Raw genomic sequence first — 25495 nt, forward strand, 5'->3', positions numbered from 1 at the left:
TACTCTACCAGGGGACTATAAAATAACCTAGATATATCTCCAACTCCACAAAAAAGAAAATGCAGATTAGGTGCAGGGAGCTCAAAACAGATTCTTCCACAAGAAAACAGTGTGTGTGAGGGGGCGTGGCTGAGCAGCTTCGAAGATGGCCGCATAGCTGAGGAGCTCCGGAGCAAGAGGATTCTATTTATATTCAAAACACACTTAATTCAAAAGAATATTGTTTTCGATGCCGGTATTTGGCTCCAGAATAACATTATAACTGGTAAAGTGAAATATTAAGTGAAGCGCTTTCATTTTGAAACGCTCGCTTCAGACGTGGTATCATATGGGCGTATACACTGAGCCTTTACCTCAGTGACTAGCTTTCTTCACTGCAACAACATGGCGATTCTACTTCTACTTCAGTGCGGCATCCTTGATGTCCCTCTTCAGCCTCATGTTTCTCGAACTCTGCATCAGTGCTGAAAGGAACGCGGAAGAGGCCCTCAGCAGCGACGTCGAGTTCATGGCAGCCGGACTTGTTTAGTCAGCTGATTGGCAAGATGCGCTGAGGAGTTACCTTTCAATGCATGCATGGAAAAGATCTTTGAAGAATCCAGTAACATACGCTCTTCTATCTCCACACTTGACTCTCATTCATCTTCCATTCAAGACGAACTGAAAGAATTAAAAAATGACATCAAATTCTTTTCTAGCAGAGTTGATGAAGCAGAGGAAAGAATCAGTACTGTAGAAGACAGAGTTGAAGGATTGGAGAGTATGCAAACAAAAATATTACAACTAGAAGGTGAAGTTACAGGAATAGGAGGGTCAACTTGCGTTTCTATGGAATTCATGAAAAATCTGATGGTGAGGATCCTATTGGCTTTCATCGCTTGTTTTCTTCGTCATCAACAGGCACGGCAAATTTTACAAGCGACCAAGAGGAAATCCCATATTCTCTTCCAAAACAAAAGAATTTTTATATCTCCAGACTTTTCCAGTGCTAACCAAGGGAAAAGGAAAGGATATCGAGACATGAGGCCTACTTTCAAGTTGCTCAACATTAGATATGGCCCACTTGACCCCGCAAGAATGATCATCACTATTCCTGATGGATCAACCAAAGAGTTTACAAATACTGACAAACTATATATATAATTTACTCCAAGCCTTACAAACTACTCCGATGGATACCTCATTACCCAAATCGACAACTAATCCTTCAGCAGCATCACAAAAACCTATAATCTAACTTCAGAATACCCAAGAGCCAACATATAAAATATACTCCCAAGCACAGCAGATCGACTTCATCAATTCCCTTGGAGATACCTTCCACCTCAAGTCTTCTTAGAGACAAATCTAGATCTCCAATTCAAACTTCGGATCTCTCTTTTACTCGAGGATAAACTCACTTCTTGTGCAAATTAATGTCTTTACTTAGATAAGACACAATATCAGTATGTAATCATTTGCATGCATTATCTCTCTTTATTATTCTACAGACTCTCTGTTGTGTTTAAACTCTCTTTATTACTTGGTTCTTCCCTCTAACTCCTATTTTTTCATTTATGCTCTTTTCCTCTTCATACTCGATACCCTTTATGAGACTCTTGTTTCGTTATCTCTATATAAATCCTGATCTTACTCCTTTGTCATTACTTATTCACACCTATCTGCTCATACTCATCACACACATTTCTTTATTTTCCTTCTCATTTTGTTGTCTCCCCTTCCTTATGTTCTTACCCACATGTTTTAAGTTTACTATTGAATCTAAAATCTATTCCATTGGATTCTTGTTCTTTCTAATAATCTGCTCAAAAGGTTTTATGTATGATTTTTCTTCAGCTTTATGTATTAATTATGATAAGATTTATTTAATGTATTCCAATGTCCATTAAAATTACTACATGGAATATTAAAGGATTAGGCCATCCTATAAAACAAAATAAGATAATCTCTTTAACTAAACAGAAAGCTGATATTATTTGCTTACAAGAAACACATTTATGTTCTGACAAAGAAAATCTCAAGATTAAAGCACATTGGACTAGTCACACATTTTTTGCTAATGCTTTAGATAAAAAAGCTGGCGTTTCAATTTTAATCAATAAACAGGTTAATTTCTCTCTTGTCAATGAAGAAAAAGATCCAGAAGGTAGATGGATCATCTTAGAATGTATCATCAATAACATCTCTACAACTATTACTAATGTATACAGCCCCAATGCTCCTAACCCATCTTACTGGTCCTTTTTACTAAGTAAACTTGCTCAGAAAACTTCAGACACTCAAATGTCTTCGGAAGATCTGAATCAGATAGTAGATTTTGTCCTCGATCGCAAATCCTCTTCTAACATTATTTACTCCAAATCCACATCAAGTTTTCTAAATCTAATACAAAACCTTAGCCTATTAGATACCTGGCGATTTTGCCACCCTGAAACAATTGACTTTACATTTTATTCCCCACCATATCAATCATTTTCTAGGTTAGATTACATTTTTGTTAACTCATCATTAGCTCCGTCTTTTCTAAATTCTGAAATTGATCCTATTAACAGTTTCGATCATGTCCCAGTTTCCACGGTTATTGAATGGTCCCCTATCAATAAACTATCACCTAGATGGAGAGTCAATACATACCTCCTCAAAGATCAATCATTTTTAGATACAACCAACTCCTTTATTAAAGAATATTGTTTCAACAATCTCCCTCAATCTACTTCGGTACACAATAACTGGGATGCATTTAAAGCTTGCCTGCGGGATTCATAATTCAGTGCGTTGCTATCAAAAAAAGGCTATCTGATTCAATACACAATTCCTTGTTAACTTCAATAAAAATCATACTATGCAAAACCAGACCCAGTTATATTGACAACTCTTTTAAATAAACACCTAGAATTTAATAAAATATGCACAGATAAGGCAGCTCATTCTATCCTCAGATCTAAGACAAAATGCTATAATAACTCTAATAAGGCAGATAAAATGCTAGCATCATATCTCAAAAAGAAAAATCGTTTATTTCTCACATTAATACTCCTGAAGGTAATAGATTAACAAATCAAAAAGATATAAATGAAGCATTCATACATTTCTATTCTAACTCATAAAACTCCTCCATTAACTCTGATAACATAAAATCTTTCTTCCTAGCTAACAAAAACATCAAATCCCAGAACAAAATAGATTTTTCGCAACTTAACTCCCCTATTTCTATTTCTGAAATTAAAAAAGCGATAGTTGATCTTCAACCTAACAAAGCCCAGGGTCCTGATGGATTCAATCTTGATTTTTACAAAGGTTTTATTGATTGTTTAGCCACTACATTATTTGAATTATATTCACACTTTATCATTATGGGACAAAGCTTTGGATCTTTCAGTGAAGCCCTTCTAATTCTTTTTCCTAAACCGGATAAAGATCCCTCTCTCATAAAAAAGTATCGTCCCATCTCTCTTATTAATTTAGACCCAAAAATCTATGCAAGAATTCTGGCTAAACGTTTAGAAATATTTCTTCCTAATCTTATACATCCTGATCAATCTGGATTCATTAAAGGACACCACGCCTCACCTAATTCAAGATTATTATTTAATAGTTTGGCACCATCCCAAAACTCAAGTGGACCCTCAGTTCTGGTAGCCTTAGAAGCTGAAAAGGCGTTTGGCTATGTCTCCTGGGCTTTCTTGTTACACTCTCTAACCTGTCATGGTCTCCCTACCTATTTCATCAACTTGGTAAACATTTTATATTTCTCACCTACAACTCGTATCCTCCTTAATAATTCTCTTTCCTCCTTATTTTGAGTTCAAAGAGGTACTCGTCAAGGATGCCCTCTACCTCCATTATTCAATTTTACCCTTGCACTCCTTCATCAATACATTAGACTAAAATCATCCATCAAAGGAATATCTATAAATAACATAGAAACAAAGCTCTCAGCCTATGCTGATGATATTTTTATATATCTTTCTAATCCTACTTCCTCTATACCACATTTAATTTCCACTATCAATCATTTTTCCGTTGTTTTGGGTTATAAATTAAATTTTGATAAATCAGAAGTCATGCCTCTCACATTCACTTGTAATAAGAATAACACTCATCTATTAGGTCTTTCACAGCAATCATCTCACATTAAATACCTAGAGCTTTTAGTAGCGAACGACATCTATACTACTATCAATCTAAATACTAATTACTTAATTGAAAAAATCACTGAAGTGACCGAAAGATGGTCGCCCCTTTTTCTTTCTTGGTGGGGCCGTTTAGACACTATCAAAATGATGATTAGTCCCATTATTCTTTATTCAATTTCCATGATCCCAGTCACAATCCATTCCTCCTTTGACTCATTACTACTAACATTTCTCTGGAATCATAAGACTCCTCGCATTGCAGCTAACAAATTGAAACTTCCTAGATTCTCAGGTGGAGTAAAGTTTCCGAACTTTCAACTCTATCACAAAGCCTTCGCTTTAAAACAACTTACCTCTTTTAATTATTATGAATCCCATTTAGACAAAGACCCTCTCTGGATCACCATTGAAGCTAGCATTATTTCCCCACTATCCCTTTCCCATTTTCTAAGGAAATTCTCCTGGCCCAATATCACGTCCTATCCTTCGCTACATTTGGAATTAACTTCCTGCCAATTCCTTTAACAAAATCAATCTGAATGACCTGCTTTTATGGTTTAATAAACAAAACTGTACCAAATCTAACATTATAACCATATATAGATGGTATTCCTTAGGGATTAGATACATTAGACAACTAATTCAAAATGAATCGGTAATCCACTTTCCGATAATTTGCGAACAGTACAATATTCCGTCATCTGATTTTTCTTTCCACACTTCACTAATCAAATCTATTACTAAATGTATATCTACCTTTAAGCCCAAATCACCATCTCCTTCTCAAATTTTTTTGATTAATAGTCCTTTTATTAAAGCTGCCAAGTGGTATACATATCTGAATGACCCTCCCGCTTCTAATTAATTTAATATAGACACTATCTGAAATTGGGAAAATGACTGGAACCTTCAATATTCCCCAGATATCTGTACTAAAAGTTTGGCATTCCCTATCCCCTGCTGCTAATCTCACTCAAATGTATTTATTCATTTTTCACAGAGCTTATCTCGCTCCTTCCCGTGTTGCTAAATGTTTACCTGATGCTTCCAATAAATGTTGGTCATGTAACAAACCTAAGGCTGATTTTACACACCTGATCTTCAAATGTACATATGTTTATGCTTTTTGGACTAAAGTTTGGTATCAAATGCAATCAATTTTTCTCTTATCCGAACTGTTAACATTAGCTAATTTAATGATCAGACCCTTGATCAATCTGGTTATAAGTCAAATTGATTCTGGATAACTTTTTTACCTGTTTATTAACATTGCTTTTCATAATATTACTAGCAACTGGAAAAATACCACCAATTTCTCATACAATCTCTGGTGGAATTCAATATGCTCGATTCATTGATTAGAACAATGCCATGCTTCATTATTCGATTATTTACATAAACACAATAAGAAATGAAATAGATGAACACAATATTTGAATACTAAGGCACAATAGACACGTTTTTCTAATCATTTATCTTTCCCCTTCTTCTCCCTTATGTTTCGTGTTTGTCAAAGTGTCCAAAATCCCATTACTTTTATTGCCATTTCAATTCTGTCATTAATATGCATTATCATAGCAAATTAATAATAATTCTAACAATTGGTATATGTGCTTCATATATAAAATGTTGAAACTATGTTGTATATTTTCTTGAAATTGTTATTAACTTTGTAACTTTGATTTTATCAATTACTAAAAAAAATCTTTAAACATAAAAAAAAGAAAACAGTGTGTGTGTAAACTATACCAGGCTTGGGAACGGAGCACCGCTAAGGAAACATGTGGCAGGCACCTCAGCAAAAGAATCAGAAAGGCAAAAACTAGAAAAGGTGTGTAAACCCACAATTAAACTCTGCAATAAAACCCATACCTCAACAAAGTAACACACCTTCAAACAACGCTATTATAATCTTGCTGCATGCCGAAATCCTGACAATGTTTCGAGGATGTGCTTGACCCGTCTAATGCACTGGCTTGTTACTCGGCTGTTTAATTTCATACCCAGTTGGCACATTATTTGCCCACAAGGCACGCTGTCACACTGACCCATGCAATGGTCTTATGCGTTAGATGTCGTTGCATTGCAGAGGAGTGCAGTGCATTCCACAGACCAATCAATACATGTGATAAAGCATTAGACGTGAGAAATGCTGGACAATAGGCTGTACTTGACAATTAAATGCTGACAGAGATTGATACAAATGCAGACTGGGTGGAAATGGAGGACGACGGCCGATATAGAACAGACAGGCTGAGCTGCAATTCTGTGGCTATTTTCATTTCTAGATACATATGTACCAACACTGCCTAATCTTGCATGTAAATGCACTGAAAATTATTAAATAAATGACAGGTAACTTTAAAAAATGTGGTTGACCCCTCGCAGCCATCTTATACGACACACCTGAATAGCCTTAAAGAGCAGCGCTGCTTTGTGTGTGCACTCAGAGCTTACTGTGTGGTCATCAAGGGAGCCATTTCCAGCGCTAGGTAAGAGATGTGCAAACCTGCTCCTAGGTTGGAATTCTGCACGGCCACTCTGTGTCCTGCTTGCTGCCCAAATCCCTCCTGCTGATGCTGTATTCTCCGACTTGAGTACAAATTATCGATCCAAAATTTGCTGGTTGTGTGGAATGCTGCCACGGTCACAGAACCGATGTCTAGGGAATGCACACGGACCACCAGTACCCTGCATGGCTTGGCAGTCTTTGGTGCACATCTACTGGACATTGCCCAGATATTGGCAGAGAGCAAAGTCTCTAAATTTACAAATAAAAAGAATAGCCAAGCGTTTAGGGCACTCTGATATCCCGAATTAGTCAATGCTTGAATTTTATTAATTTTTTAAAAACATAAAATAGCAATAAAACATGGTGAACGTGATTATCTATGCAATAAAAAGAAAATCACACAATTCAAGATAAAAAGCCTACAGAATAACATATAAAAGTGAAAAATATCAATTGTTATAAATTACTTTAACAATTTTAAAAAAGATTATAGACATGAGATGCATAGTATTTTTCCCATTCAGAGATGGCTGCTAGTTTCGGCTTGTTTCCAGAGAACTTCCTTAGAGACAGTCATCCAAGCGGGCTGCCTCCATAGAAGAGGTCAAAAAGCTCAAAGAGTTCCGGGATGGACTGAAATGGGTGGGATTAGCTATAGAGGTTACATTGGCTAGTGGCAGGGAATTAGAGGGATTACAAGTGTGTATCCCTCCTCAAATATATTTCCATTGGGAAAGCATTAAAGACCCTCATTCAAAGCCCATATTTTAAGCTCTTACTTTAATGACAATAGTTTCGGCTTAAAGGTGGCGCTAATAGCCCAAACTAAAATGTGGCAGTATGGTATGCACACATCAGGAAGAGACGTCATAGGAAATGAACATAGGACACATTGAATGGAGTTTCAATACAGAATTCTCCTGGTATTGTGTCTAAGAGTGTTGCCTTTCTACTGCACGACCTGGGTATGAGTCCTGGTCGACTTGCTGGACACAGTGTGTAAAGAACATTTTTATTTTGTTTAATTCCTTCAAAACACAGGGGGGCATTGTCTGCCCTCTCAAAAAAGCAGGCAGAAACTATCCACCTGCTTGGTCCCTCGACTTGAGCCCTGACGAAAACCCTCATGCGCTATCCCCTAATATGACCCCCATCAGCAGAACAAACTGTTTCCTCAGTTGTGGGATTTAGATGGTCATATCAGAGCTGTTATGAATAGGCTTTCTGCCTGACATCTTTCCTATGAGCTGTGATTTACAGCTCTATTGTCAGGTATGGGCTCCTCGGGTAGATGGGGATATGTCCTTTTTTTCATCCGTGAGCAAAGGGGATTGGATGTAATAGATGCATTTGTGGTAAGTAAGCCTTTTAAAAGAGTATATTGGCAGAGTTTGTGCAAATCTAAAGAGAGCGCAGATTTTATTCTCTCTGTATGCCACTAATAGATGATATGACAGCCGAAGCAATAAACACCATTTTTCATATCAAGGTTTGTATTTGTGACTTGGCGATCACACACACACACACACACACACACCCACCTCTGCAGCAGGGCCTCAACCTTCTAATGTTTGTTGCCATCATAGTCTTGCATGTTAAAGTATATGCTGTTGTATGTATCTGTACATGCCGCTGCAATCCATTTGCTAAATGATATGTACACATATGGGTTTCTCATTTTCTCACATCGTTACTCATGGTAAATCATTGTAGGTAGCTAATTTTAATACATACACACGCTTTCCCTTCCGTGATTTGAAGTATGTTGACAGATACTTTTTAAATCAAGCATCTTGGCTGATTTGCCTGTAATAATTGTTTAGATAAACATTCTAAGTTTTGCTCTTTTACGCTTTCAGAGGGAATTGCGTTTTTATATTTGCAGGTTGATTTACCATGTTGTTTGGTGCATTGCAAATCAACTTTATTGACCACTGTGACATATCAAAGGAATTTGTCCTTTCTCCCAAAGGGCGGAGACTCCCATTTTGAGGCTGGGGAGGTGAGCCCACTCAGTAAGACCCTCCCTAGAGGTCTGGGAGAGACTCCCCTTTAGGCAGTGCTTAATTTGAAAAATAGTAAGTGCTGGGGCTCAAATATTTTCTAGCACGCCCATGACACCTTAGGATGGCCAGCTCCCCACTGTGAGGAACTCGTGGTGACAACAAGTAAGACAGACACAAGTGAGCACAGTTCAAGGGGGTTTATTGAACAATGAATGTTGTATGCAGGTTGGAAAAACACCAAATCTAAACCTATATCTAAGATGGGAGCAAAAGTCATCCATCAAATGAAAAATAAAGTAGTCCTAGTGGCGTTGTGTCAAAATAAAAAGGGCCTATACTATGAAACATATTGCCAAACTTCACAACTAATACAAAAAGGGGTGTGGGATAGTTCTCAAGAAAAGAACAAAGTGTTCTTAAATAATATGTAAGGATGCAGAAGCCTGGGTCTCCCTTCCCAACGTTTTGATCACTGGGTAAGATGGGAGCTTGGAGCACAGTACAGTCTCGGGCTTCTTTAGCACGCAACGGCAGTTCTAATGGCAGCTCTCAGGACACACTCTTTAGCTTTCAGCTATCAGGGCCATCGATGGCCAAGTCTCGTTTCACTTGAAAGTCTCTTGCCTTCGAGGACCTGATGTGTTCAAATAACAAACCAAAAGTTCCTTTAACAAATGAAAAGTGTGTTTCCAAGGTTTACTGGGTGATGGGTTCACCCCATGGCTCCCCCTATTCCGGGAGCTGATCGTTCTCAATTGTTTATCACAGTTTCACATAGGCTTCACCCCCTGATCCCTCCTCTTCTGGGCGCTGACCCTTCTTGTATCTTATTCCACACATCTTAATGTCTTTTTAAACCATTCAAAACACACTGTTTCTTGGGACTTTAGACATTGCCCCGCTTGGTATTTGCTTTCCTTGTTTCTTCTTGCTGCAGGATTCACTTCCCTTGCTTTCTCATAGTTTGTCGATCAAAGCCTTTCGATTCTACAGGGATTTTACTAGACCTCCTGTATGACCACTTTGACCTCTTTTAGCGACTCTCCTACGGCATTCTGGTATTCATAGTTTTACTCAGATTGGGATCGACCAGAGTCTCTTGAATTAGCTCCATCGTGGTACCGTATTCCCTCTGCAGCTGGTCTCCGATCAACACTTCTTACAGTTTTTTTACACAGTTCACTAATCTTGGTTAAAGCTTGCCACTTTGCACTTCTCATTCAACACAGCCCAGTTCTTATCGATTCTCCCCTCGACTCACTGGCTGTGATGAACTGCTTGGCTTTTCTTCTTCATTGGAGTCAAGGCCGGTAGCACAGTCATGGGAACCTCCCTCACTCCTACTTGTCAGCATAGGCTTGCCCTGTGTACCATTGACATCTGCTACAGGACACTGGTGTTATTGTTTGCCGTCTTATGCTCTCTCCCACGAAGGTTGAGGGTGTGTGACAAAAAGGGCAAAGTCACTTCTCTCCTCGCCACCCTCTCAAGTCCTGCTGCCTTTCTCCTTCGCTTGAACTGCCGCGTTTAGTTAGCCATCTCGTTGTGCTGTCTGCCGTGCGTGCCTCGCTCCACCTGTGCTCTCTGACTCCCCCTGGAGAAGGGAAAGGGCCGTCAGGTGTGTGTGATTCTGATCAATTGCCTGACTTTGCCTGACCCTGGTATTGGGACATGTCAGGTAAACATCTGGTGTTAGTTCGTTGCCCTTTGTGTTGTGCGAAAGTGTTCGTGTTGGAAAGGCGGAAGGGCCGCAGTGGTTTGCAATGTTCTACGAAAAAGGATGTGAAAAAGGTGTTAAAGGAAGGGGTCTCACCCGTCAGTGTCCCACTCCTGGAGGACCGCCATTCAGGTGATCCTCCCTCACTGGTCCAGTCCACCCCCAGCAAGTGGATCCAATAGCGATGGCCGTGTCCTGGCTACCTGGATGACGGATTCCCGGGGACTACCTACGGAGACACCTTCATGTTTCTCACATCACCTACTGTTGCCACCACCCACGTCTTCTCCCCATGCTGTTAACATAAATGGGGTTAAAGCTGCAACTCCCACCGGCTTGTTGCGGTTGACAGATGTACTCACTACAGCAGATTGTGATTTATAAATATCAATCAACATACACATAAAACAACATACTCATTGTGTCTTGACATGAGACCCTGGTTTAAGTGTGTCTTTAAAAACTGTTTTTTTTTTTTAAAGATTTTTATTTTGAAAACAAATAAACAATACAAACCAAACTTGCAGCATTATTTACAAAAAACTTGTGAACATCAATTAACGCTCATTACTGCTCCCCAAATCCCCCCCGCTCAAGAGCTTATTTGCATTTCTAGTTCTGTATCCGCTGCGTGTGGCTGGGTATCGCTTCCTTCCGAAGCTGCAGGATCCACTACTGTGCCAAACAGTCCTGTTATTAACATTCTCCAAGCCATCAGGTTACCCACATCTTCTTCCCCGCACTTGCTACATGCCTCCTGCCACACCACCGTTTCAGCCTCCGCCCATTTTTGCAAGTCCCGCCACCATACCTCTACCCGTGGCTTGTGGCATTGCTTCCAGCCCATAGCTATCCTTCTTTTAGCAAGCACATATGCCAGGTCCCTCAGTTTCCCAGGGTGTTTAGTGTTCCGTGGTCTGGGAAACCCTCCCAACAGGCAGGCCATATCTATGTTGAGCGAGACCCCTTTATCCGCTAGTTTCCGTGCCACTTCCCCCCAAAAAGCTTCAATCACTGGGCAGGACAAGAACATGTGTCATGTAAGCGTCTTCCTCATCGCATTTTGGGCATGCTTGTCTTCCTGCGTTTGCAAACTTAGATATTCTCTTCGGGGTCATATAGGCTCTATGCGTTATGTATAACTGTATCTGCTGCAATCTAGCATTTCTGGACACTTTCTTGTGGTATCCTATAGCACGTTCCCACATTCCATCGGTCATCTGTGCCCCCACCTCCGCTTCCCAGTCCAGCCTCAGATGAGTCAAATCCTTCCCCACCCGGGTCATCACCATCTCATATAGTCTAGAGATCTCGTGCCCTCCTTCTGATATGTCATATATTGTTCCCATTAGAACGTCTGGCTCTTCCGCCAGTACAATCTCTGGCCAGGTTTTGTGAATAGTCTGCACTAGCCTAAGATACGTGACATATTGGCCTCCATGCAAGCCTGTCTCTTCTCCCAGTTCTTCGAAATCTTTAATAGCCCCTTCTTGCCATATGTCTCCCAATGTGACCAGCCCAACCGATTCCGAATAGGTCCTGATTATCATCCTGAGCTGGTTGTCTCCCCTAGCTAAGGCAACTAGTGGCACCTGTGGGGAACACGGGCATGGGTTCTCCATTAGTTGGCATACTCTGTGCCATATCTTCCACCCAAGCAACAGCATACCCGGGCGCTCTTTCATTTCAAGTCTAGGCACCCAGATAATCTTTTAGGTAAAACGGGGTGCAGTCCTGCCCAAACAGCCTAGATTCAGGAGTTTCTTCATCAGAGAGCCATTTGGTTACATATTGCAACTGATTGGCTACATAATAGGCCTCAAAGTTCGGCAGCTTGATGCCCCCTCTATCAAGGAAGTTCTGTAGCTTCCATAGCGCCACTCTATTGCGAGTGCCGTGCCATAGGAAGTCCCTACACATGCTGTTCAGTTTGACAAAAAACTTTTTGGGTATCAAGTATGGTATATTACTGATGAAATGTAACGACCTAGGCAGGACCATCATTTTAAGTACATCATGACTTTGTTTCTTTTTAAGTAGCTGTTAAGACCCCTGACATTCCATTTTACGATCTTAAGGTCTCCCATGGCTCATGAGTGTCTTCTTGCCTCCCATGTAGCTACTACCCTTTGCCCACGTGATACAGATACAGCCCTCCATTTTTGCTTGTAGCTTCTCGTACCAGCTCAAACTCCCCATAACTATGTACACGATAAATCCCCAACTTCCCTCCCCTCCCCCCACCCGTCCCTTCCCCAACATCACACACCCCAACTGCTGCCCAGCTCCATTCTCGGAGCTCAGGCACCCCCACATCTAGCCCTGCAAGCACCAAGCGATGCACAGAGCTCAGTAGGTGTAACGCTCACCTGATTCCCGTAGAGGCGCCGGTCTTGACTGGGCGTATACCGTATCTTCAAAGGTGATGTGTAACACACGGCTGGCTCTTTGGGCTGGACCTCTGTCCACTGTATGTCTGACTCGAAGGGTAAGATGTCTGCAGATAGAAAATATGGGATTAAGGAACTGGGTTATTGAATGTCTCTCTCTTCTTCCCTTTCTCTTCTCCTGTAGAACCCCAAAGGTTAACGCTCTCATCTTAGGTAAGTGAACGCCGTGCTCTCCATCTGCCTCGGGGCAGGGTGCTGTAACCAGTTTCTTCACTGGATAAGGGGAGCAGGCCTCTTGACTTCAGAGGACTGCTGTCCGTCGTTTACTGCACGAACGGTAAGTTTCGAGTAATTCTAATGTCTTTAAAGTCTTTAGTAATGATGTTTCTTGTTTTGCAGGGTTCCGGCGATGGCGGATGACGGGCTGAAGTGAGTTGAAGATGGAGCCCGTGTGATGAATAGAAGCGCCTGGAAGCACGTAAGTAAGCGCTTGTTGCCTGCTTCACGATGCGCTCTAACTGTCTTTTTATTTTGCAGGTACAAGTTCGGAGCGGCTGCAGGGTGCCGGAATACCCACTGGGTTAGATGTGGAAAGGAGTAATGGCTCGTGAGTATTAAAGTTCCCCAATGTCTTTAAACGCACCTTGTTTTGTCTTTCAGATGCGGGATGCAGCGCCGAAGGCCTCCGGAGCGTGCGAAGAGTTGGTAAGCTTTTGTCTTTCAGATGCCGGAATGCAGTGCGAGGCGTTGGTGACAGCCGATGGACCAGGTAAGTGAAGAGCTGTCACTGAAGACCGTAATGCTAACCTGTTTTTTCTTGTCTTTATAGGTGTTGCTGAAGACTGTATTCAGGATGGTAAGCCTTTTTCCTTAGGCCCAGGATCAGATGCAGAAGACACGATGAGCGTTCTGCTGCAGAGGATGCAGAATAACGCAAAGCAAGATTCATCCATCGGGTGTGGTTTAAATAGCCTCCTGTAGTGCTTAGGTGTCTCCTTCCACAGCCACGCCTAGGTAAGAAAAGAGTTCCTGCTTTCCAGAAGAGTTCCAGTGTTCTGAATCTAGGGAGTGGCTCCTGCCCCACCCAACAGGAAAAGTAGTTCCAAACAGAAGAGGATCAGAGGCTCAACTGGCAGGCAAGTAAGCAGCATGGTCTGCTGCAGGTAAGTCCACCCAAGCATTATGAGCCCGGCGCTTCCAGCGCTGGGACTGGGCATATTTATGAGCCTGGTGCCACTGGCGCCAGGAATGGGTCCAAAAGGTCCCAATTGGGACTGGTTGGCACTCGGGACCTGGGTTATGGATCTGCTTCCAAGGGAGTTGGGAAAACCCTGACCTTTTGGAAGCAGAGATCATGACAGTAGGGTGAAGTCGCCCTAATGGCCACTTAACTAAAACTGTTGTGGGGTAGAGAGAATCGCTCCGTAAGGCTCCCGCTAATTCAACATTAACCACAGTGCTTATAACATATAGTGCAATAGTCTGACCTTCTCTACTGATGGCTGCTCAAGCGACTATATTCAAGTCCCACGTGCCGCGCCATCTTGCGGCACCTTCTTCGTGCATCACTTATCTTTTCCGAGCTCTTTCTCCGTCCGAACTTCTGATTCCAGGGGACATCCTTGCGCATCGAGCCATCCCATGGCATCCTCCGGGGTCTCAAAAAACAAAGTTTTATGTTTATGAATGACTTTCAATTTTGCCGGATACAGTAACATATATTTGTGGCCCGCCTCTCTCAATCTCCGCTTTACCGTGCCAAAGTTCATGCGGCTACGCTGCACAGACAGGGTGTAGTCTGGGTAAGCCGTGATGTTTGCCTCTCTTCGTTTGATCGTTCCTCCCTTACGAAAGTGTTCCAATATCCTCTCCCGGTAATTAAGAATTTTGGCTATCACCGGCCTAGGCGGGTTCCCCAGCGGCGGCCTCCTTGTTAGGGCTCTATGTGCCCTTTTCACTGCAAATCCTTGGGATAGGGCTCCCCCGGGTATCTCTTGCAGTAGCATGGATTCAACGAATTCCGTGGGATCGTGGCCCTCCAATCCCTCCGGCAGGCCCACGATGCGGATGTTGTTTCGTCGGGCTCGTCCTTCCGCCTCCTCCGCTCTGCTCTCCAAGTTGGCCACTCTTTGTATCAGGGCGTGCAATTCGGCTTTATGGGAGGCGCAATCTGCAGTATTCGGGCTAACTTCCTTCTCGAGGGACTCCGTGCGCTCCGCCAAGGCCCTGACATCCTGTCGGAGTAGGTTAACGTCCTCCTGCACCTCTCCGACCTTGAGGTCCAGTGCCATTTTTAGTTCAGTGACGGCTAGTTCGAATTTAGATTCCCAGGCCGCCCTTAGTTCCGCAATCGCTGCCAGGACTTCTTGGTTAGCGCCCGAAGTCGTCATGCCGCTTGCAGGCAGCTTGTCCCTGCTCTTGGTAATGTCTTGACCCGGGGGCATCTTAGCGAAGTCGTCTAAGGTGGGTTGTTTCGCCTTCGGCCTCACGGTTCTATTCGACATGACCCAGAGGACCTGTATTTTGCACAAGTGACAAATGTGCACTCAGTACGCCCCTTTCGCTAGGTCACCGTGCGGCCTGCTTCTTCTTTTGTTCCGGACATTGGTCGGCCATTTTGTGTCGTCTTTCGTCTCTGGTGCTCCTTATCTCTTCCGCACCGATCTCTGCCGCCGTTCCTCCTGCACCATCTAGAAGTTCACCACGCGTAGCCCAATCATTCACACACCGGCATGTGTATTTTCAGCGGTCGACGGCCCGTCATCACGCACTTTTTTGCCCGGATCATTACAGGATCTCGGGAGCTCCTCCAGATCGCGTCCTCCTACATGACCCTCGTAGCCACGCCCCCCAAGTCTTTAAACACAGTTATTTAAATTTTGCTCTGATTAATTGTTAATTGTTAGGTGTTAATTATGCGACTGGTAGTTAAAATAATAAAGTTACCAAAACACCCCATCATAATCAACCTTTTTCTTAGACAACGAGTGTCAGGACTAGAAATAAGTGCCAGGGCTGAGCCCTGGAAAACATCACCACAAATTAAGCACTGCCTTTAGGGAGTAAGGGCTCTTGTTCCTCTAAAGAACTCCCTAACCCCTCTCCCATGATGGCATACATGGGACTGCCTGTGAATCTTAACAGCAATACAATCCAAAACTGGGCTGGAGACAACGTTAACATGCACCATGAGTGTCAGAGAAAAGAAGCTGTCTGTTTAAGGACACCCCTCAACTTCACTGTCACAAGGGCTTTTAATGAGGAGAACAGACTGAGAGGAGAGTGTGAGAATCGTATGGCAGCAGGGTAGGGCCCTTGGTAGTGTAACTACGAACTAGACTAGGAAACGCTGGGAAGACAGTGTACCGAAGCGGAGAACCCAAAACCTGTAGGGGAAATGGCCACAAGTATTTTGTGGTGGACAGGGAGCCCAACCAACTTTTCTGACACAAACGCACGGAGGGATCCGCACTGGCATTAGTTGCCAGGAGGGACGCCAGACCGTAGCACAAGAGCGAGGTGAGAAACTGGCGAGGAGGCATCAACGGAGAAGACAATCAAGAAAGAGAAGCCAAGAAAGTGAGCAGGCCCGAGCGACCGCAGTGCCTGAAGACATTCGACCATGAACTCAGGAGGACCAGGATGCCAAAAGGGGATCATTATATGAGTGGAGAAACTCATCCCAGTGAAATGGTTGAAACTCAAACTACAAAGTTGATAAATCTGAACTGTATAAAACGAAGAGGGAACGTCATATGTAAACCATGGGAAAGAGAATATTAACCAATGGATAAGACTATCCTGTAAAGAGTGGAGAAGACCCCAACCCTAAAGAGGGATTAATTGGAGAGTAGTGGAACCAAAAGAGTCTGACATACGAACAAGAGAACGAGATAAACAGAGGACCAAGATAAATCTAAGCTAAAATGGGGATAAAACAACAATCCTGAAGGGATAACCCAAACAAGAGACGTTATCACCCAAAGTTGGGCACAGCAAAAGTATGTGGATGTAAGGATCAAACAAAAGAAAGAGCCCCAGGAAAACAATCTCCCAAGATAAAGGAAAAGCCAAAGACCTTGTCCAAGAATTGCAAGCCCTGGTACAGAAGGTGGCTAAAGACTATTTGAGAATAAGATATTGAAAGAACTCTAAAACGAAGCAGAACCCTGCTTCACAAGGAGGAGGGAGTCATTTGCCTGGCCTTAATTTGTTCCGAACAGTGGTATCGTCAGATAGGGGGTGTCATTATAAGTGTGGCAGTCTGGCACTCAAGTGCTGGTAATTCCATTTACCGGCACATTTTCTAGACCGCACTACTGCAAGACATAATGTTAAAGTTCCAGTGTCCTCTGATACAAGTGTGACATTGCTATATGAAGTTGGAAGTGTCGCAATACAGCTTCAAGGTAGCTACTGGAACCAAGAATGTGTGAACAAAGCTGGCAAAGGGCGCTGGGTGCTTGTAAAAAGATTAAACAAATAATCTCTAATGCTGAGACTGTTGAAGTGGAGAGAAAGGCAGTTTGGAAGAAGAGGTAGGTTATCCTTGTGGCAGTAAGGCTGACAGAAGAGGCAAAGTGATTGTCCGTTTCTTGGAGTTTAGGAAAGAAGAGTGCCTTGCCTACCTATAGAGGTCGACATGTCTTGTCTTTAAAATACCTAACAATCCTGAAGTATAATGTTGAGCCAGCAACACCAGAACTGTGGTTGTGTATAATACTGTCAGTAGATGTCACATTGAAGTTGGTTGAAGTAGCGGCATACTGTAGAACCAAGGAGTCTGTTTCTACAGTAACAGTAGTAGTAGGAGGGTGGTTGTCAAGAGGAAAGCAACAACCCAAGAAGAAGCATGCTGGCAATTATACCAAATGTACTGCAGAGGTTACGAACACTTGTAGAAATGTAGAAAGAGAAGTTGCAAATTTATTCTTTGAACTGTGGCAAAGCAATCTTGGCAGGAAGATTTCCAGGATTACCATTGGTGCTATTTTCTTGGCTGGAACTGGAATGTGATCTTTTCAACTGAAAGCTGAAACAATTGTTACCAGTGGATTTTTGTTTGATGAACTCTTGTTTTACTTGGAAGTTACAAGACCTGGTTCAAGGCTTTAATTTTCCTTTTGAACGTTTGGGGAAATGGATTTTGAATAATCCTGGGAAAGGGATTTGGCTAAAACAGGTGTAGGTCATTCAATTTACTGGTTGTTTTATTCTTTTATGTTGTTTGTAATTAACTTTGAATGTTTTGTTTTATAGTGCGAGGGCCAGTTTGTTTATGTTAGGAATGATTCCCTTAGCGTTTAGACTAGGTAGGGAATTCACCGCTAGAGTAGGTTTAGCAAAGATTTATTTGCACTTTTTAATTTTAATAAAATGTTTAATTTTGAGAAAAACAAAAGCAGTTGTCTGCCTCACATTACTGACCCCCTCACACAATATATGGAATAATATTGATTATTTATATAGTACATTTTGCAGGGTGAAGTGTCATCTAGAGCTACACCAATTTGGAGGCATGGTTCTCTCCTCATAGATTAAGTGAAGAAACTGATATTACAATGTTAGTATTATGGTTGTAGGACGGCTAGGATGGTGATTTTAAAGAGTAAATAAGATTTGTGTAGGAGACATGAAAGGATGTGGTTAAAAGACTGAGATGCATCCTGCAAATATAGGGCAATACAACAAAAGATATGAAGACACAGCAGTCACAGTAATATACAGCTACTGTTTCTGTTTTGTTATGCTAAAGGTTTTTATACCGCACACTGTTGCCACCTGCATGGTTGTTTGGCAAACTGGTTGATCTGTAAAGTAAGGGAGCATGAGGGTAAGTTAGTAGGACTGAACAGGAGAAAAGAGCAACAGAGCTGTGATGTGCTGTTGGCAGCTTCATTTTGGTTGAAACCATTCACTGAGCGTAAGTGTGTTTTTCAGTTAGTAGCTGCCATGTTCTGTTGGGCAAGCCTATGTGTGGTTTGTTTTGTTGTTGTGGTGTAGTGAAGTGCTTGCAGTGTGCTGTGGTGTAGAAGTATCATTGTGTTAAGTTATCAGTTTGTGAGAGGTGTATGCAGAAGTGTGAGCTTTTTAGTAGGATTGGTTAATGGCAGTACCCTTTCCTACCCCTGCTGTTCTGACCAACTGTGGGCCATATCCCTGCCCCTGACATATGTTCAGGTGTGCTGCAATTACCACCCCTATGGTGTAAGCAGAAGTGTGGCTTTTTAGTAGGGTTATTTATTGCCAGCACCTTTTCTACCTCCAGTGTTCAGACTAAGTGCCTCCCATATCCTTTCCCCTATGGTGCATTTTGGTGTGCAGAAATGACCACCCCCACAGGTGCCTCCAGGGGAAAGGGGTTCCCTGTGCCTTGTGGCCCCTCCATTTTGAGATCAACTCACCTGTCTTTCCTCTGCTTCCACCAAGCTTCTTTCCTCGTGTATAGTTTAAGTTGTAAGCGGATGTCGTTGCTGGATCGGAGTATTCTAGTCAGCTGGGGATGGTGACATTCTTTTGTATGAATTCTGCTTCTATGCCGTGGATTGCTCTGTATGTTATGCATATTGTTTTGAAGGTGATTCCTTTAAAAGGAGCCAATGTAGCATCATTAGCTCTGGGGTGATGTGGTCCCTCCATGAGAGTTTGAAAAGTCTGGCAGCTGCGTTCTGTATCAATTGCAGTTTCCTCAGTAAATAGTCCAGAATTCTGTGGTATCAGCTGTTGGCACAGTATATCCTGGACATGATTAGGGAGATGATGGGCAGTGTTTTGTGCTTGAAGGAAAGGACTGGTAGAATCTTTTTGATCGTGTGTAGATGGAAGAAGCATTTAATAGATATCATGTTTTCTTGCAGTCCTTGTCCATTAAGATTGCTAGGTTTTTGACAACTTTGGATGTTGTGGGTGGTGTTTTCAGTTCTTTGAGCAAGGGATATACTGGATACTTCTTTGGTTGTTAGATATAATCATGATTTCTGTCTTGTCCTGTTTGATTTTGAGGTTGTTAGTGTTCATCCGTTGGTTGGTAGAGTTCTTTGAGACATTCTATTAGCATTGTGTTTCTCCTCTTGTTTATCGCTGATTTTGTATATGATTTGGGTACTATCCGCATAATTGTAGCAAGTGAAGCCATGTCTTTTGATGAGGCTGATTAGTGTAGTCAAATAGATGTTGAAGAGGAGTGGGAATAATGAGGATCCTTGTTGTACTTCGGTGCAGATTTGAATGGCTTTATCCATACTGTTTCTGTTCTTTCAGACAAGAAATATTGAATCCAGGGCAGCGCTGTGTTGGTGATCCCCATTTCTTCCAGTCTTTTGATGAGGATGTTATGGTTGACTGTCTTGAATGCTGCAGAGAGGTGGAGTAGTATCAGTTCCAAGTTCATGTTGGAGTCAGTGTTGTTCTTTAGGTCGTCCCATATAGAGAAAAGTGCTGTCTCTGTCCCTCTCATGGGTCTGAAGCCAACTTGTGCCTGGTCCAATAAAGTGATTCTCTACGTGCTCCAGTGTTTGTTCATAGACATATGTCTCTAATAGATTTGCTGGAAAGGGAATTTTTGAGATCGGTCTGTAGTTTGAGAGGTCTTCCACATCAACTGTTGTAGCCTTGAGGAGTGTTTTGATGTAGGCAGATTTGAATTGTGGGATGTATTTACCCATGCATCCGAGCCCTACCTCAAAACTGTGCAGTACTGACATGAAAACATCATGATGGCCAGAGCTTCCCAGAAAATGCACAGGGAAATGCAGGAAGAATAGGCTGCCACCCAGTTTTGCCGATGTTATGGGCACAGAAGGACACTGCCTAAAACCACCATTGGACTACCCGCACAGTAGTCTGAAACCATTGGGAATGGCAATGCTGATTGCCAAATGCAACTAGAATTGTGCGGAATTCATTCTTAAATCCCAAAAATGGGTGCAGTACCAGTACTCACCCCTATCCAAAAGCCGGCGTTTTAAAACCACCCTGTGTTCCTCTGAAGGCAAGCCAAAGTGTCTATTTTAAACATTGCAACATGTGCAAAATATTCACTGAACACCAGCAGACATTTGGCAGAATGAGGTTTTGTGTGCTTACAAAATCTGGGAAATGAAGAGCCCAAAACAGTGCTTATAACAAAACTGCTATGGAGTCAGCAGTTTAAGTTGCACTGGATTTAAAGACACTAAAATCGAAAATGTTTAGATGAAATGAGTGACCTATGTTTGGTGTCACATGCCTTTGTAACTGTTGAAATGCCATAGTTTTGCACTTAGAATCAGCATTCTAGCTGCATATGTAAAAATGTTTAGTTTTATTTGAATGCAGGAACTGGGGAACAAAAAGTGACATTTTATCTGAAACTGGCTTAAAGAGATTCCAATTCTGCCTGGCAACTACCCTCATCAGGAGTGAAACTTGAGTCACAGCTGTGTTCCCAGGCCTAGCTGCCCTTTTGCTGCTCACACTAAGGATATGCCATCTATCTGATAATTGAATTACCTGTGCTCTGCAGGAAAGTGAACAAAGCCCTGTCCTGGCTCAGGCAAAGGTTTTATTGGCAGGAGTCGTAAATGGTCGTAAAAAGTGGCTTCCTCCTGAGGAAAGGGGAGGGGCACTGCCTGTGAGAGCAAGCTGGCTTGGCAGAACTGGAAAAACCAGTATTTCTACCTTGTGCTGAGAGGAAACCACACTCCTTTGGAGCCAGAACATAACTCTAAAAAGATGAATAACTCATAGAGCGGACATGTGAAAATTTTATAAATGATACCATAATTCTTGTGATTTTTCTGCCCACATTTTAAGAGGTTTTTCGACCCGGTGGCATGTTCAGGGGGGTGTCAGCGGAAAAGTGGATATTACTCTAAATGTATGCATGTTAAAAATCTGAAACTTCATCAGTTAATGTCCATACTCCCTGCACACATGTATGTAAAGTCGGGTCAATGTCAGAAATTGAAAAATCAGTTAAAAAGTCAATTATGTGCCATTTCTGAATGCAAGCTCTTAGAAACAGCAGATTTGGACAGAGACATGGCTAAATTCAGCCACACCATGTATATGTAATTTCAAGCAACTGTGTAACTGTGAAATATGTCTTTTATTATCAAATATAGAATGTGTGCAATCTGACAGAGGAGTGTCCTATCTGCAAGCCATAAAATGACATCCCTCTGACTCACAGTTCATTCCCCAATCAAATGATAAATGGAAGTTTGACCAATTAGAAGCTGAGAGAGAGGTAGGGTCAGTGATGCTAGAACACACCCACATTCTAAACACATAAAAGCAGACAGACAGGACAGATAGGGACCTTCAATTCCATCTGCAGCGGGACGCTCTGCCGGAAAAATCCATACTTACCTCCATCAACCTCCAGAAAGCAACATAGAGACTTCAAATCCATCAGGCCAGACCAGAAGCAGAGTAGAGCTGACCTGTTAGCAGAACCAGAGAGAGCTGACCCAGATCACTGTGAAGTGCAGAGACCAGAGGCGAGTCTAAAATCTGACCAGATCCGTGGCGTGGCCCATTTCACTCAAGAATATAGTGTGAGTACCCAGCAGAACTGTGTAGAACCAATCTCTTAGTTTAAATTCATCTAATTCAATCTATTTAACCTAAGTAGAGCTGCCTCCTAGCTGTCACCTGTCATTCTAGTTGCAAAATTTGTCACTTGTCATTTTCTAGTTGCAAGCTGCACGTGTCTTTTTGAACTTTAAAATTTCAAATCTGAAAAACGACCTTTATTTAATCGCTCATATCTCCGCAACCGTTTGTGCTAGAGACTTGCAGTAACTTTCATTTGGAAGATGAGATCCTAGGCTTTCCTAGGACCCCAAAACGATAGAGATAGTCCTTGTGGTTCCTCTGTAATAGCGCTCGGCGCATCCGCGAATTTTGCCGCGATTTGCAAATTTCTTCATGTTTAAAAACTGCTGCTGCTTGCCTTCCATTTGCCAGAAATTCGTTTAACCTGCTAACTATCCCTGCATCATTGCTAGTGTGAGCCTGAGCTAATATTAACTAGATACCACTCACCCTGAACCTCTGAAAGGGAATTAAAAGCATTTTAGCATATTTTTTAATTCATTGCCAGCACATATCTAAGCAATTTGGGCCTGTGTTTTCAAACTTCTGTAGTCTAAGCTTGCTGGGGTGAACTGAATCACATTTGATTGCATTTCTGAGAACTGTGTGTTTTCCTTCCATTTCCTTGCCTTGCATCAAGGGGGGGAGGGGATTGCCAGAGAAAAGTGATTACATTGTTTTGTTGAAATCATATTGAGTATTTCTATACTGCATTTCATTCATTCAACCTTGCATCCATTTGAACTCTATAAAGCATTTTGTACCACCTTCTTCTTTTGTTCCTATTCACCTGTGTGCTACCTTATCCATTTCATGTCAACTCCTTATTGATTATAGAGAAGTGTGCTAGTGCCAGATTCTCCGTTGTTAATCATTATCATATCAGATTAAGTGTGATATTCAATTATTAATTTATTATAAAGGGTGATATATATATATTTTAAATTATCAAATAAACCTTTTAACTTGCAAAACAGAACTACTTCTTGGCTCAGTGGGGTCAGGGGGATTCCAAGAGAGGGGTGTTATATAGGGGTAGTCATCCAGAACGCATGAACTGGACATAAAGATATATCAATAAGGGTTTTCATTCAGTATTATAGACTAGGCGTTGACTTAGCTGTAGTGTTGAATTGAATCCTCTTACAGAATGCATGCGGTGCTCTCCCCATTGAGAGTGATAGGTTGAAGAGGTTTAGGTAGCATTACCATGTGTAAGGATTGATGCATAGATGTCTTGTGTGCAGGGATCCATTGGGGAGCATTTCTTGTTGCTGAGGAGTTGTTCTCTTGACATTTGGGTCAAACTGTTCAGCCTGTTCTGTTGTCCTGAGATAGGTAGGTATGGTGCACGGTCTGGTTGATTGGTCTACTTTGTATGATCCAGTGTATGTCAGTGATTTTATTCTTAAAAGGATCTGCAACATCGTTGCATCATTTGTGTGAAGGCACCAGTGTGTTATTGCATCCGGGTGGATTTCTCATCTCCTTCACAATGTTGAGTAGTTCTTTCTGAGTGTTGGTGGCTTTTGTGATTTGGTCATTGTAGTATTTCCTTTTAGCTTTCAGAGTTTTTGTTTTGTATACTCTGATCTGATTTGATTTTGATAAGTTATTCTTTTTGGTTGGTCATAGTTTTTTCTCCAGTCTTGTTCTAGTTTCCGGTTTGTGTTTATCATAGTATTGAGTTGGGTCGTGAACCATCTTGCCACTGCTTTCTTTTGTGATATTTTTTTTCTGGGGAGATGCTGTTAATTATTTCCATGATCCATTTATGGACTAGGTCTGCTTTTTCGTCTAAGTCAGTTGCGTCCATGGTTGAGATTGATGGCTCCAGGGATTCTAGTTGTTCTTCTAAGTTACTGCTTTTGACGGTTTCTTTTACAGATCGGGTAGTACGTTCAGGGCTTTTTTGGATGCTTTTGATGGTAGTTGGATCACGAACGGAATAATGAGGTGGTTGCTCCATGGAATTCGTATTGGTGGCGCAGTTCAGATCATTTGTTTATTGGCGAAGATTGCATCAAGACTGTGACCTGACACCGTGTCTCGCGCCTTTCACCATCTGTCGTAGTCTCATGGTCTCAAGCTGCTTAGTTAGTGATTTCTGCGAGTTTGCGCTCACTTCTTCGAACCATATGTTGAAGTCCCTGATGATGATCAAGTGATCGTGTTTGATGGCCAGGTTCATGTCTGCTTCTATGAAGGTGTCTGTGAAGGTTGCCTCGTAGGTCAGTGGTCGATAGAGGAGTATGAATGTGAGCTTTGTTAGTGGGTCGATGTCAGATGAGGGACGAGGGATTCATAGTTTGGGATGTTTGGTGAGTCAGCTGTTTTTATTTTAAGGTGTTCTTTGTAGGCTGCTGCAAGTCCTCTTCTTTTTCCTTTTCTGTTTACTTGTATGGATTTTAAGTTGTTGGATAGACAGCTGTGTAGGATAGACAGCTGTGTAGTGTGACTTCTCCAGCATGGGGTCTGGCATGGATTCACATGCTCATGAATATTCCCCGTCGTTAGGCTCGGAATCCTCTTTAAAGAATAAATCAGTTTCAGTTTAGTTTCTGAACTGTCTTTCTACTAGTAACCAATCACTGGTCTCTGGGTCATACTGCCCCCAGCCAATGACTGCCCTCTACCTAAGCCCCTCCTCTGGCAGCCATCTTTAGATTTTTACCGCACATTCAAGTGTTGGGAGTCCTCGTGCTATAGCTCTCAAGCTTTTACTGCATTTTGCGTTTTTTCGAAGAGTTTACTCTTATATTTTTGGTCAATCGAGCCTCAAGCTCCACCGATTCTACTTTGATCAACGGGGACCCATTTCGGAATTCTTTTACGCCCCTCAAGGGCGAATTTTCATCGCGTTTTCACTTCTTGGAGCATTCCAGAAGATCTTTGAGGCCTACCCCACGTGGACATGGCCTAGGACAAAGGAAACACGACGCCTGTTGGATCCAAGCTATTCAGGAGCTGCCCTGGATGCGGATTACAGAATGTGTTCAAGGAAGATGAGCACTCTCGGTGCCTCTACTTGCTTCACAACGACAAATCGCACGTGGAGAAGTTTGTGCGTTTTGTAAGAACATGTCTGAACAGACATTAAAGGACCGTCAGACCCGACTCACTAACTGGCTGGAAGGGAAGAGCCCAGCAGAAGG

At 42.2% G+C, this 25495-nt stretch overlaps 1 protein-coding gene across 4 annotated transcripts in view; it reads left to right on the top strand.

The window, feature by feature from the left end:
• The window catches only part of MALT1 (MALT1 paracaspase), a 1429839-nt gene that overhangs the window by 51927 nt on the left and 1352417 nt on the right, over nucleotides 1–25495 (top strand). The gene's annotated exons all lie outside the window — the stretch shown is intronic.

The sequence above is a fragment of the Ambystoma mexicanum genome, chromosome 6p, assembly GCF_040938575.1.
Source record: "Ambystoma mexicanum isolate Mex_15411 chromosome 6p, UKY_AmexF1_1, whole genome shotgun sequence".
Lineage (NCBI taxonomy): Eukaryota > Metazoa > Chordata > Amphibia > Caudata > Ambystomatidae > Ambystoma > Ambystoma mexicanum.